We start from the raw sequence: 15,778 nt of genomic DNA, 5'->3' as shown, positions 1-15,778 counted from the left end.
ATTACTGACCCTCCCCAGGAAGCACAATTGCCAAACACCCGGGTCTCTATCAACTGACAGGTGAACAAAAGCATTAAATAAAAGGAAACTTGCCTAACCATTTCTATCCCGGAAATCAATCGAACCCGGGATCTCCGATTGCGAGTAGAGAACAAAGCCATCTGGAACTCAAAATGTCTCCATTACACCACTGATGTTCGACACTATCATTATGAGACAACGGAGCAACATAAAATCAGAGGCTGCAATTTAAATTATTGAGGACGTTAGGCGGCGTATATGGTTGAGCAAGCCGGGCACATCCGCCACGCCCAGCCTGTGATCTCCGGGCAACCTGACATCCAAACTGGCTGCTTGCCTCATTACTTGCAATAATCGAAGCTGAATCGTGACTATTGTAATATGCTTTCTTGCCAATTGCAAGACTTTTTTTATTAATCTAATTATATGCGACGGATGCTAGCTACTCAAGCATTTTGTTACAGTTTACATCAATGTAGAACAAACACCTACATTAAATGCATAGTGACTGGGGGGAAATTGACTGGATTCACCCAGTCACTACCTCGGTATGCTCACTACCATCTGGAATGACAAGATGTTTGGTACAGTGATAAACACGATTCAACCGAATTTAGGAAGAATTAACGAGGCCTTCAGTTCATCTACTTCTACCAACAACAGAACAGACAGCAGCTGTAAATATTGGATATATATATAATATATACATATATATATTAAATATTGGCCCTCTTTAATTATGAACAAGGCACTCCATAGAGAGTCACTCAGATTCATAATGGTTGGGAACACTGTTTACCTGTACGAGGTTGGAGGCCAGACCCTTGGGGTTATCCTCACCAAACTTTGCAGGGTGACTGCTGGATGGGGGAGGACGGTCATATGAGGATCGGCGTCGGCTATTCATGAAGTCAGTGGAGATAAAATGTTCGGGGGACAAGTCCACGGAGTAGGAACTAGGTTATGTTCTATATGTTTAATAACTTTTGCATTGTTAAATCTTAGTGGTAATCCTAATTATATAACAGTATGCATTTATTAATGCTCCAATAGGGACTGTTGGCAAACTGTCAAGACTGACTTGTGGAAACTTTATAGTTAATACGTAAGGCCCAAGAGTCATATATGTGGATTATTAGTTACACTAGAAGTGGTGTATGATTCTGGAGTCAAGCGTCTCGCAGTATCTTGTTTGGCATGTGAGGCCTCCCCCCCTCCCTCACTGTACCATAGAACCCCCTCACTGTACCATAGAACCCCCTCACTGTACTGAAGAACCCCCTCACTGTACTGAAGAACCCCCTCACTGTACTGAAGAACCCCCTCACTGTACTGAAGAACCCCCTCACTGTACTGAAGAACCCCCTCACTGTACTGAAGAACCCCCTCACTGTACCATAGAACCCCCCTCACTGTACCATAGAACCCCCTCACTGTACCGAAGAACCCCCTCACTGTACTGAAGAACCCCCTCACTGTACTGAAGAACCCCCTCACTGTACTGAAGAACCCCCTCACTGTACTGAAGAACCCCCTCACTGTACTGAAGAACCCCCCTCACTGTACTGAAGAACCCCCTCACTGTACTGAAGAACCCCCTCACTGTACTGAAGAACCCCCCTCACTGTACTGAGGAACCCCCCTCACTGTACTGAAGAACCCCCCTCACTGTACTGAAGAACCCCCCTCACTGTACTGAAGAACCCCCTCACTGTACTGAAGAACCCCCCTCACTGTACTGAAGAACCCCCCTCACTGTACTGAAGAACCCCCTCACTGTACTGAAAAACCCCCCTCACTGTACTGAAGAACCCCCCTCACTGTACTGAAGAACCCCCTCACTGTACTGAAGAACCCCCCTCACTATACCGAAGAACCCCCCCTCACTGTACCGAAGAACCCCCCTCACTGTACCGAAGAACCCCCCTCACTGTACCGAAGAACCCCCTCACTGTACCGAAGAACCCCCTCACTGTACCGAGCGACCCCCCTTCACTGTACCGAGCGACCCCCCTTCACTGTACCGAGCGACCCCCCTTCACTGTACCGAGCGACCCCCCTTCACTGTACCGAGCGACCCCCCTTCACTGTACCGAGCGACCCCCCTTCACTGTACCAAGCGACCCCCCCTTCACTGTACCAAGCGACCCCCCTTCAATGTACCAAGCGACCCCCCTTCACTGTACCAAGCGACCCCCCTTCACTGTACCAAGCGACCCCCTTCACTGTACCAAGCGACCCCCCTTCACTGTACCAAGCGACCCCCCTTCACTGTACCAAGCGACCCCCCCCTCACTGTACCAAGCGACCCCCCCCTCACTGTACCAAGCGACCCCCTCACTGTACCAAGCGACCCCCCTCACTGTACCAAGCGACCCCCTTCACTGTACCAAGCGACCCCCCTTCACTGTACCAAGCGACCCCCCTTCACTGTACCAAGCGACCCCCCCTTCACTGTACCAAGCGACCCCCTCACTGTACCAAGCGACCCCCCTTCACTGTACCCAGGAACCTCCTCACTGTAACTTTCTAGTATTTCCGGTTTTTACAACGAAAACATTTTGAATTTGACCTTGATAGTTATATGGTGTAATCAGGGAGCACTGTATGCACACCATAACGGTCGCTGCCCGCTGACGCTGACACGCGGAAGTGATCTCACAGAATATGACATCGGGAGGAACTGTGGCTGATGATTCTTATAAACTTACAAGTTGGGTGTCCGGGTGTGCCTGGGTCTCTCTGCCCTTCGACCTCACGTAATTCCCGCCAAACACACCAAAACTACGACGTTGGTACAACATTCGAACAAGTTTTAACACTTCCTAACTAGTTATAACAACCAATATAGCAAGTTGTAACAACGTTCTAATACGTCATAAACACGTTAAGCCAAGATGTAACAACTTTGTTACAAGTTGTAACAAGCGGAAAATAGAGACAGTTTCGGTTTGTTTCCAGGGACACGCCTGTGGATGAGGATCGAGTCTCATAGAACCCAGGTCAGTGGATTATATATTATTTAATAAAGATAAAAAAAGTAATTGGCCTATGGGGGGGGACCTCGACAAGCTAGGAGGAAATGTGACTGATGATTCTTATAAACTTACAAGTTGGGTGTTGTCGGGGCTTCCTGTCCCCGACAAGAATTATTGATTACTCAAATGACTCTTGGTATTCAAAATAAGGCTGTTAGTCAATTTAAATTTTAATTATAAAATTGAAGTATGGTAGCCCGGATTCTTGGAACTCCATATTCATAAAGAACTGTAAAAAAACACTATCGCAGGCCCTGCACATTCTGTGGAGACAAAGCCTAGATACTGGCGTTATTCCTGATATACTAAAAACAGCAGAGATAGCACCACTTCATAAAGGAGGAAATAAGGCTGAGGCAAAAAATTACAGACCGATAGCACTAACATCGCACATCATAAACATTTTTGAGAGAGTGCTAAGAAGTAAGATCACAAAATACATGGAATCACTGCATCTCCATAACCCCGGACAACATGGTTTCAGAACAGGACGCTCTTGCCTGTCACAGTTGCTGGACCACTATGATATGGCATTAGATGCTATAAAGGACAAACAAAACGCTGATGTAATTTACACAGATTTCGCAAAAGCTTTTGATAAATGTGACCATGGTGTTATTGCACATAAAATGCGTTCAAAAGGAATTACCGGAAAAATAGGCAGATGGATCTACAATTTCCTGACCAACAGAACCCAATGTGTAATAGTCAACAAAATAAAATCCAGCCCATCAACCGTGAAGAGCTCAGTCCCCCAGGGTACTGTGCTTGCTCCAGTACTTTTTCTCATCCTCATATCGGACAAAGACAAGAACACAACCTATAGCACTGTATCATCCTTTGCAGATGACACTAGGATCTTCATGAGAGTAGGCAACATAGAGGACACGGCAAACCTCCAGTCAGATGTAGATCAGGTCTTTCTATGGGCTACAGAAAATAATATGGTGTTTAACGAAGATAAGTTCCAGCTCATGCGCTATGGAAAAAATGAAAATATAAAAAACGGAAACCACGTACAAAACTCAGGCAAATCATAACATAGAACGAAAAGGCAATGTAAAGGATCTGGGTGTACTCATGTCGGAAGACCTTACCTTTAAAAAACACAATAAAGTAGCCGTCACAACTGCAAGAAAAATGACAGGTTGGATAACAAGAACTTTTCACACTAGAGATGCTATACCGATGATGATACTTTTCAAAACGCTTGTGCTCTCTAGAGTGGAGTACTGCTGCACAATGACAGCCCCTTTCAAAGCTGGAGAAATTGCTGACCTGGAGAGCGTGCAGAGATCCTTTACTGCTAGAAATCCACTCGGTAAAACATCTAAACTATTGGGACCGACTAAAGAGCCTAAAACTGTACTCCCTTGAGCGCAGGCGGGAGAGGTACATAATAATTTACACGTGGAAAATATTAGAGGGGCTGGTCCCAAACCTGCACCCAGAAATAACATCACATGAGACCAGAAGACATGGCAGGATGTGCAGAATACCCCCGTTGTAAAGCAGAGGTGCAACAGGTACTCTGAGAGAGAACTCTATCAACATCAGAGGCCCGAGACTGTTCAACACGCTTCCACTACACATAAGGGGCATAACTGGCCGACCCCTCACAGTGTTCAAGAGAGAACTGGATAAGCACCTCCAAAGGATACCTGATCAACCAGGCTGTGACTCATACGTCAGGCTGCGAGCAGCCGCGTCCAACAGCCTGGTTGATCAGTCCGGCAACCAGGAGGCCTGGTCGACGACCGGGCCGCGGGGACGCTAAGCCCCGGAAGCACCTCTAGGTAACCTCAAGGTAAGGTAAGGTAGCCTAGTATAACCAGGGTAACATACATTTATGTTGTAACATTCTACAATATACATTATTTTGACACAATTACAACAATGTATGAGGTAACCGAACTTGTTCTTTCATGTATTCTGTATGTTGCATTGTTCTACAATATGTTGCATTGTTCTACAGTATGGTAACCAACGCAAAACTATTTATATTGGATAAAGACCCGAGTCTAGGGTTGCTGAACATATCAGTACACATATACCCAATTAACTGTAGTGCACAGGAAAATGAGGTTAATTTATATGACACTGACTGTAGTAATAAATTAACCTGGTATTATGCAACTGTTGTTTAGAGGATATAGGTTCACCTAGCCAGTAATTAAGCGCACCCAATGAGTGCTTAACCTGACTGACGAGAAAGTGACTGAACCACCTTGACTTGTGCTAGAGGCAGACTCAAAGGGTGAAATTGACTTAAAATTTTCCTAGAGCTACTGTGGACGAGAAGAGACACCAGTGGACTGGGAATGACTGCAGTGGGAGGGAGGGGATAGGAGACGGGAGGGAGGGAATAGGAGACGGATGAGTGGGAGGGTGTCCTTGTGTGGATAACTTGTCTCCAGTAGTGTGTGTGTATGTGAGGGGGGCAAGAGTAAGTGGTGTGAAGGACATCACCACCCTCATATAGGAAGAAGTGACTTGTCATTTTAACCAACACTTTCATCATGCCTCCGTCACATAGGACGCGCCCCATCACCCCACAATGCGCCCCATCACCCCACAATTCAGCTCTTTCAACTCGGGAAAGTGTAAGGTAATAAAATTAGACGAAGGGAGCAGGAGGCTGAACATAAGGTATCATTTGGGAGGTGAAATCCTGCAAGAGTCAAATAGAGAGAAAGATCTGGGGGTTGATTCACATCGAACCTGTCCCCAGAGGCCCACATCAAAAGAATATCATCATCGGCATATGCTAGACTGGCCAACATAAGAACTGCCTTTAGAAACTTGTGTAAGGAATCGTTCAGGACCCTGTATGCCACTTATGTCAGACCAATCCTGGAATATGCAGCTCCAGCCTGGAGTCCATACCTAGTTAAACACAAGACAAAGTTAGAGAAGATTCAGCGGTATGCCACCAGGCTCGTCCCGGAACTGAGAGGTATGAGCTACGAGGAAAGGCTAAAGGAGCTGAACCTCACGTCCCTGGAAAACAGAAGAGTAAGGGGAGACATGATAACCACATAAAAAATTCTGAGGGGAATTGACAGGGTGGACAAAGACAAACTCTTCAGCACGGGTGGGACACGAACAAGGGGACACAGGTGGAAACTTAGTACCCAGATGAGCCACAGAGACGTTAGAAAGAATTTTTTCCTGTGTCAGAGTAGTTAATAAATGGAATGCACTAGGCAGTGAAGCGATGGAGGCTGACTGCATACACAGTTTCAAATGTAGATTTGATAGAGCCCAGTAGGCTCAGGAATCAGTACACCAGTTGATTGACAGTTGAGAGGCGGAACCAAAGAGACAAAGCTCAACCTCCGCAAGCACAATTAGGTGAGTACACACACACACACACACATTCAGGAACCTGTACACCTGTTGATTGACGGTTGAGAGGCGGGACCAAAGAGACAAAGCTCAACCTCCGCAAAGCACAATTAGGTGATTACAATGCGCCCCAACACCCCACAATGCGCCCCATCACCCCACAATGCGCCCCATCACCCCACAATGCGCCCCATCACCCCACAATGCGCCCCATCACCCCACAATGCGTCCCATCACCCCACAATGCGCCCCATCACCCCACAATGCGCCCCATCACCCCACAATGCGTCCCATCACCCCACAATGCGTCCCATCACCCCACAATGCGTCCCATCACCCCACAATGCGTCCCATCACCCCACAATGCGTCCCATCAACCCCACAATGCGTCCCATCACCCCCACAATGCGCCCCAACACCCCACAATGCGTCCCATCACCCCCACAATGCGTCCCATCACCCCCACAATGCGCCCCATCACCAATTTGAATCCCTTCACCTTGCAAGTCGGTTCAAAAGATGATTAATATGCTCCAGGTTTCCTCCCGGGACAGCTTGTCGTCGCCTTGACGGTCAAGCGAGTGATACCTCCGGTACGGATGACTATCAGAATCCAGTCTTACCAAGCCACTCCTATTTTGTTTTCTTCTTTTATTTAAGACACAATAATACAATGTATACATACAATAAAATATCCTCACCTACAACCGACAAAACCATAGCATAACTAATCTCAATAATTACATACAATCATTCTAAGCGACTTACTCGTATAGTCAGGATCCCTCCAAGACAGGCTCTTGCCTTCTCTGCTAAACCAAGATCATTTACATCTGTCAGCGCTCTCCGAGTTAGCAATGCTGATCCCATACCTCAGACACTTTACAACTACCCGTGTCAACCTTTGACCTCTCAAAGCAACCCTTGTTGGTGCGAGGCGCCGCGGCCCACACCTTAGAGTGGTTCTAGTGGCCAGGCAAACCTCGGTAGTTCAAAGTCGGTATGAATTCGATCAGTGGTTTAGAAGCGGAAACCAGAAGTGTTGAATTCCAGGATAATCACGCCTCTGGCTTCACAAATTCGGAGGGAAAAACCCCACTGCCATCACTATGTTTTGCTCTTGTTTTCTTGTACAAAAATCAACCAGGAAGTGACGTGGACAAAAATAACCAGTCCGTGACATTCAGCAGACAATTGCTTCATCCGCTCTGTAATCGAAGTCACAGATGGCAAGCTAAACAGAATACTTCTACACCTTAATATTGATAATTTCGGTTTAACTAAAATGTTTACCAGACATTACTAGGCATCTTGCAGTTAACGCAGTTTGTTCCAATTAGAAAGAACCCGCGTTCGATTCCCGCAACAGGACAGATAGTTGAGCACATTTCCTATCACCTGAAATCTGTGTTCACCTAGCAGTAAATAGGTACCCCCCAGGAGTAAGGCAGCTATTGTGGGTTGCATGCTGGGAAAAGTCATCAGGAGGTAGCCTAGGTGAGGGTGGGGTGCTACAGGAGCCTAATAGGCTACCTGCTCCTGACAATGATAAACCACAATAACAAGAACTCTTACCGCTTTCGTGTAGTGGGAATTATTTTCACACAATTTTCGCAGCTGGAGAACTTAAAAGAAGCCATGACGAACTTCTCCGACCTTGGTGGGACTCGCCTGTGTACTGGCCAGCTGTGTGTACTGGCCGGCTGTGAAACATCGCTGAGTGAGACGACAGCACTTAGCACACGCCAAGGTAACCGACAATCTTCACTGTTCTAGATCGCAAATACTGTACGATTTTACAAAGCAATTAACAGTGTCTAAGCGATGAAAATTAGAAGTCATCTCTCAATCTTCCATCCATTTTTGTATATTTGTAATGTTCTATATTAGATAAAATTGATCCAACAAGCAGACAAGGATAACGACAATTTAATACAAGTATATTATAACTACCAAGCCAATAATTGGGGGCCCCTGTTTAAACTATCAGTGGATCGCATTCTCGCGGAACACCAAATAGGGAGAGGCAGTAAATGAGCAGCAGGAGGGATCAGAGCCTCTACTCAAACAGGAGTCTGAACACTTCGGTGCATGTACTCTCTGAACCAGGGTTGTCGAACCAGTGGTACATGCATATACCTTATGGGTGCATGCAACCTCGGCAAGAATGGAGCGGTGCATGGAGCTTCTACATAATAGGAGAGGGTAGGGGCAGAACTGAGGCCAAAGAAGCGGGTGCTCTCTTTCGTGTGTGTGTGTGTGTGTGTGTGTGTGTGTGTGTGTGTGTGTGTTGGTTGCATTTCGACAAAAACGGGGAGGGGAAGAATGCTTCACATGCTACTGAAATAAACTTTAAAAGTTACACATGCGATCTCCTCTTCTTAAAGTAGATTTTTTTTATTTTTATTTTAACAAACTTCATTACAAATGTTAAATTTAAAATTCCTTCAAAAAATTAGTAATTTTCTGTTGATTTTTCTGCGATGACGAACGGGTTTGTGAACTTACAAAATATTAACCTTTCTTTATAATACCTCTACAATTATTAATTCAAATGTAACTATTTATATATGTTCTTAAATAAAAGCGTCAATTTACAAATGAGTTGAGAATATTCATTCATTCCTTTTTCTCAGTACAGACAACATGGTAGACTTAAGGGAGCACAGGCGGGGACGAACCTGGTCAAGGATGGACGTACCACACTATACAGGTCAGGCAATGTTGCTCTTAGGTGCGAGGAAAGAAGAAAATGTGTTTTTGGGCTCACCATAGCCCGTGCTACATGGACACTTCGTTCTGAGTAGCTAAATCTAAAACAACAAGGAAATGTGGCAGCGTCTCTGCCCGAAACGCTGCGCGTTCTAGTGGCTTTACAAGATTGTAAATACTATGCTATGTATTCTCACAAACCCAATGTACCTTCTTGTATATAAATAAATAAATAAATAAATAAATAAATAAATAAATAAATAAATAAATAAATAAATAAATAAATAAATAAATAAATAAATAAATAAATAAATAAATAAATAAATAAATAAATAAATAAATAAATAAATAAATAAATAAATAAATAAATAAATAAATAAATAAATAAATAAATAAATAAATAAATAAATAAATAAATAAATACATAAATACATAAATACATAAATAAATAAATAAATAAATAAATAAATAAATAAATAAATAAATAAATAAATAAATAAATAAATAAATAAATAAATAAATAAATAAATAAATAAATAAATAAATAAATAAATAAATAAATAAATAAATAAATAAATAAATAAATAAATAAATAAATAAATAAATAAATAAATAAATAAATAAATAAATAAATAAATAAATAAATAAATAAATAAATAAATAAATAAATAAATAAATAAATAAATAAATAAATAAATAAATAAATAAATAAATAAATAAATAAATAAATAAATAAATAAATAAATAAATAAATAAATAAATAAATAAATAAATAAATAAATAAATAAATAAATAAATAAATAAATAAATAAATAAATAAATAAATAAATAAATAAATGTGTGGCTGGAGAGCGTCGACCCGCGTCGGCGCTCCAGGCGGCGGCGCCATCTTCATGCAGACATGCACGCCACGCCAACACTCGACAAAAAAACAAAATTCTATATCTGAGGCTTTTGTTATACATAGTTTAACGTTTGTGCCATTTTGGGGTAAAGATTTGGTTGCAAAGTGTTAAGAGAACAGTTATTGGGTTAAATATTGTTTTGGGGATTGATTAGATTTGTAGCGGCTAGTTTATTGTGCACCTCATACTCATCCTGTGAGCGGTAGCGCAAAAAACATTACACAGGGTACAAAAGGTCTTTATCAGACCCCAACGGAGATTATTACATAAACAATTTCATCTATCCTTCACACCTTATAATTACAATGTCAGCTAGTTACAGAGAATTTTCTATTTCAAGAGCTATATATTAACAGTGAGTCATTATACATTAATGGTAAGTCTTATCGCTAATACATAAATGTCTGAGGAATGGAGATATTACATTTGGGATGCGTATGCATGAATCCTGTGTTATATCTTGATTAGAACGATTTATAATGATTAGGACGATAAAAATCGTCTTAAGTACATCTAGAGACTAATACGATTTTGAAAAAAAAAATTGTTCACACATACCAGTAATATGCGAAACATCATAATTAAACAAGTACCAGGAAAATGGTAACTATTATTAGTCAAATTAATACAATAAAAAAAACGATGAAAAAAATAACTTTAAAACTGGCCCTTCACTATTAACGACCGAAAGGTGACTATAAGCTTCAGGGTAAATGGAGGGGTCAGGGGTGGCGGCCTGTGTTCACCTAGTTGTGCTTGCGGGGGCTGAGCTAAGGGGCCAGATTCACGAAAGCACTTACGCAAGCAGTTACGAATGTGTACATCTTTCCTCAATCTTTGACGGCTTTGGTTACATTTATTAAACAGTTTACAAGCATGAAAACTTGCCAATCAACTGTTGTTATTGTTATAAACAGTCTCCTGGTGCTTCGGAGCTCATTAACTGTTTAATAATTGTAAACAAAGCCGCCAAAGATTGAGGAAAGATGTTCAGATTCGTAAGTGCTTGCGTAAGTGCTTTCGTGAATCTGGCCCCTGGCTCTTTCGGCCCGCCTCTCAACTCCCGCTTCCTGTGTCGTGGCACCGGGCTAGCCTCCCGTGTCGTGGCACCGGGCTAGCCTCCCGTGTCGTGGCACTAGGCTAGCCTCCCGTGTCGTGCCACCGGGCTAGTCTCCCGTGTCGTGGCACTAGGCTAGCCTCCCGTGTCGTGGCACCGGGCTAGCCTCCCGTGTCGTGGCACCGGGCTAGCCTCCCGTGTCGTGGCACCGGGCTAGCCTCCCGTGTCGTGGCACCGGGCTAGCCTCCCGTGTCGTGGCACCGGGCTAGCCTCCCGTGTCGTGGCACCGGGCTAGCCTCCCGTGTCGTGGCACCGGGCTAGCCTCCCGTGTCGTGGCACCGGGCTAGCCTCCCGTGTCGTGGCACCGGGCTAGCCTCCCGTGTCGTGGCACCGGGCTAGCCTCCCGTGTCGTGGCACCGGGCTAGCCTCCCGTGTCGTGGCACCGGGCTAGCCTCCCGTGTCGTGGCACCGGGCTAGCCTCCCGTGTCGTGGCACCGGGCTAGCCTCCCGTGTCGTGGCACCGGGCTAGCCTCCCGTGTCGTGGCACCGGGCTAGCCTCCCGTGTCGTGGCACCGGGCTAGCCTCCCGTGTCGTGGCACCGGGCTAGCCTCCCGTGTCGTGGCACCGGGCTAGCCTAATACAAATCATAAATACTAAACAAAATTAAGCTTGCCTCTGGAAACTTTATATTTTGTTGAGGCTTTGGTAATAAATTTTCTATTATTTGCACGCTTCAGTGCTCCGTGAAGCATCACTCACACTGACCTTTTTGTTTTATGCAATTCAATATTCAAGGACACAAGTGTTGACAGCGTTCAAACAAGAATAAATTTATGTAAAATTGAAATCAAACGGCGGATAAGTCATTTGTGTAATATTTGAACAGTTAGAAGCACCAAACAGTCATCAGATGCACCAGTCATGAAATCAAACAGCCGTTAAGACAAATCAACAACAATCACAGCTGATATAGAGCTGCCACACAACGGTAAGAACACATTCTCAGTCACCAAGACGGAGGAGGAGAAGACCAACCTTGTAGTCCACTGGAAGCGGCGAGGAAGAGCGCGATCCTCACCTCACGACAGCCAGAGGATTACTGTCTATTGTACCGCTGCCGCTCACTTTATGAAGGCTCAGGTGGGCGGACCTGAGCGGGCCCAGGCGAGGAAGGCCGGTTTGGGGATGAAGTCATTTTTTCCCCTCCTGCTGGGGATGGCCAGAGGCAGGTGGGGGGGACTGAGAGAGCCAAGCATCACCAGGATACTCGCGGAGGTCAGCAAGGTTATTGCAGGAGTGGCCGGCCCTTCTGTGAACTATTTCGTTATATCTTCAGCGAGAAAAAGCTGTAAATTTGATAAGAGTTATAATCTGGTAAGCCGGGCATCGGATCAGAGGGTGAGAAGGCTCGTGTTGTGTATATGCAAAAAGTAGACTATCCCTGTGGGCTACAGTCCGTTCTTAACCCCTTAGGCTACGCTCGGCCATGCTGCGGCAGACCCCCTAAATGCGCATTCATCAACTATATCGTACTACCTATTTAAAATAGGTATTTTCTTATATAAATTAATCAGTCTGGTGTTGACAACGTCTTCAAACAGCCGAAACGTTCATCTTCTTTTCCCATTTCTTTGTGGATTTTCCGCATACAAATGATCAGTGTTTCGTGATCGTCAATTGCATAAATTAATATTATTCAATATTAGAATTTGTTGAATAGTTAGGCCTAAATGATGTTAGGTCAGGTGTTTAGGTTCTCTTGGTAATTATTCAACCCGTCCTCACACTAGGCTGTTTAAAGCAGCGACCGTCCTCCCCAAACGCATTCATCAGTTTTAACATACTGTGTATTAAAAATTGGTTTGTTCTCATATATAAATTAATGTATTAAATTATTGTACATTAACGTTCTATGAATAGTTAGGCTTGGATTAGGTGTTTAAGTTCTTTAGGTTTACATTATTTGCATTTGAAGTACGTGGGTGAAACATTTACAGAGTTGTGGTTCGGACAAAAAACGTTAACGGAACACTGGTCGAAAAAAGTACACTTGTGTACTTTTTAGCAGTTCAATTTCGATTCGATTCAACAGTTGAATCGAGCGTAGATCGTGTTTTCATTCATAAATAGGGTCTCGAACCACGGACCCCAAAAGTGGAAGACTGTAGCTCTATCCAGCCCAACCTCATCAACAAAGGCGCGAGCTCGTTAATGCAGCCGTCAAACCCCGTTAATGAATGAAAAGCGGTTTACGCACGACTCATAACTGATGACGTTCGAACATTTCTCAAACAGTGTTTCGCTGACATCCTCTGTTCGAACCATAATTCTATAAATCCAGCCCGTCCTCCAAACAAAGATCCAAAAGTGATTCCATGCACCCGCCAAACCCCCTGTTTATGAATGAAAAGCGGTTTACACACGACTCACAACTGCTGACGTTCGAACATATCCGGAACAAGTGCTTCAATGACGAATTTTGTTCGAATCACAACTCTATAAATGCTTCACCCACGTACTACAAATACAAATAATCGCCAACAGAACCTAAACACCTAACCTAACCTAACCTATGCCTATATATGCACAATATGCTAATATATTATAATATTAATTTATACTTGAGAAAATTCCCGTTTTGAATGAACAGCATATTAAAATTTATGAATGCGTCTGTGGGGTCGACCGCTGGATGTAATGGACTTGAGTCGAGGACGGGTTGATAAATCAGCCCGTCCACCAAACAAATACCCAAAGTCCATTCCATGCACTCGCCAAACCCCTTGTTTATCAATGAAAAACGGTTTATACACGCAAACCATCTTCGACTCGAGTCCATTCCATCCAACGGTTGACCCCACAGACGCATTCATAAATTTTTACATGTTGTTCATTCAAAACAGGAATTTTCTCAAATATAAATTAATATTATAAAATATTAGCATATTGTGCATATATAGACATAGGTTATGTTAGGTGTTTAGGTTCTGTTGGCGATTATTTGTATTTGTAGTACGTGGGTGAAGCATTTACAGCGTTGTGGTTCGAACAAAAGTCGTTAGTGAAGCACTTGTTCCGGAAGTGTTCGAACGAAATCAGTTGTGGGTCGAGTGTAAACCGTTTTTCATTCATAAACAGGGGGTTTGGCGGGTGCATGGAATGGACTTTGGGGGTCTTTGTTTAGAGGACAGGCTGTATGCACAATATGCTATTATAATATTAATTTATATTTGTGAAAATTCCTGTTGTGAATGAATAGCATGTTAAAATTTATGAATGCGACTGTGAGGTCGACCGCTGGATGGAATGAACTTGAGTCGAGGACGGGTTGTAGGAAGATCTTAAGACACATACAACTAATGTCCAGCTGAGCCTTAGACCTCCCCGGGGTTCCCACTTGAGCCTGGAGGAAGTAGGTGATCCATGTCACAGTCATATAAATTGGCAACCACAGGAAATGTCGGTAACATTTCATTTACTTTAGTTCGAGGCTCCTATGTGCCAAGTGAGACTATACTTGTTGGAAATTGAGGGAGGGAGGGAGGGAAGTATCAGGAGAGAGCACCAAGCCATTACGACTATACAGCACTTGGAAGGGGTAAAGATTTGGGATGGGACGGGGCGGGGCAGGAAGGAATGGTGTCCAACCATTTGGACGGTCGGGGATTGAACGCCGACCTGTATAAAGTGAGACCGTTACTCCAAGTGAATGATATGTTATTACCCACGTTTATTGCGGCATATTTTTTGTATTTAGCGAGCCTGGAAATGAGAGTAATTTGCCATATCCAGCAAAAAGGATACATGGGGCCCGCCTACAACCATCCTATGTTCTGGCCGGAACCCAGACCATTGACCCTGCAAAGTCTCGTGAGGACTGTCGCAAGCTTCTAGCCGCCTAATTTGAAAAGAGAGACAGACATCCCCGATTGATTGATGAAGATTAAGCCACCCAAAAGGTGGCATGGGCATGAATAGCCCGTAAGTGGTGGCTCCAGTATCAAGAGCTGATACTGGAGATCTATGGAGGTGCGACTGCACCCTGCGTGACGGGAGATGTCGCCCGTGCAGACATCCCCTCTAAAGGGTATGATATATATGCTAGGAGCACCCGGCAGTGCCCGGGTGCTCTCACCCTTCCCACGCTTTCCCTCCTCGTCTTCGCCACTATTTTCCCTTATTCCCCTCTGTCACTCAGTGAGTCACAATAATGTGGCTGAAGATATGAAGGCCAAACCACTCACCAGAAGATATAGAAACGACGACGTGGTCCTGGACCATTTATCAAGTCACATACGATTGAAAATGGTCCAGGACGGAACGAGACGTAGTTGGTTCTCCATCTTCTGGTGTGTGTGGTTTGGTCATCACGACTTAACATGATGTCAGTGAAAGTATAAACAAATTTGAAAACTTTTGCCAAAAGTTCTTTAATGTAATTTAAAAATTTGTTCTCTTGCCAAACAAGAGAGATATTGGGAACACAGTTTAATAATTCGTCTCTATGTCGTTTGCAGAAAGGTTTCCAGTGAGCGATTTGTATGGTGCAGTAGGTAGTGATCTTGTGGGGTTGAGTGTAGTGCCCGTGTTGTGGTGGAGGAGCTAGGGTGAGGGAGTGAGGGGTGGGGGGTAGTTGGTGAGAGTGCAGGGAGCGGTTGGGTGTTGTGGTGGTGGAGCCGGGTACCGTTGCAAGAGCA

The 15,778-nt window shown here is 43.9% G+C and overlaps 1 protein-coding gene across 2 annotated transcripts in view; it reads right to left on the bottom strand.

Annotated features, from left to right (window-relative positions):
* LOC123746854 (salivary peroxidase/catechol oxidase) overlaps window positions 1–12,260 on the bottom strand; it is a 71,016-nt gene extending 58,756 nt beyond the window's left edge. For both annotated transcript variants that reach the window (XM_069321658.1, XM_069321659.1), the window contains exon 1: window positions 12,117–12,260. The gene's annotated coding sequence lies outside the window, so the exon portion shown is untranslated. The remainder of the gene's footprint in view (window positions 1–12,116) is intronic.
* Between the last annotated feature and the right edge of the window lie 3,518 nt (window positions 12,261–15,778).

Source organism: Procambarus clarkii, chromosome 10 (genome assembly GCF_040958095.1).
Source record: "Procambarus clarkii isolate CNS0578487 chromosome 10, FALCON_Pclarkii_2.0, whole genome shotgun sequence".
Taxonomy (NCBI): Eukaryota; Metazoa; Arthropoda; class Malacostraca; order Decapoda; family Cambaridae; genus Procambarus; species Procambarus clarkii.
The sequence above is the reverse complement of the archived record's forward strand: the minus strand, read 5'-3'. Positions and strand labels throughout refer to the sequence as shown.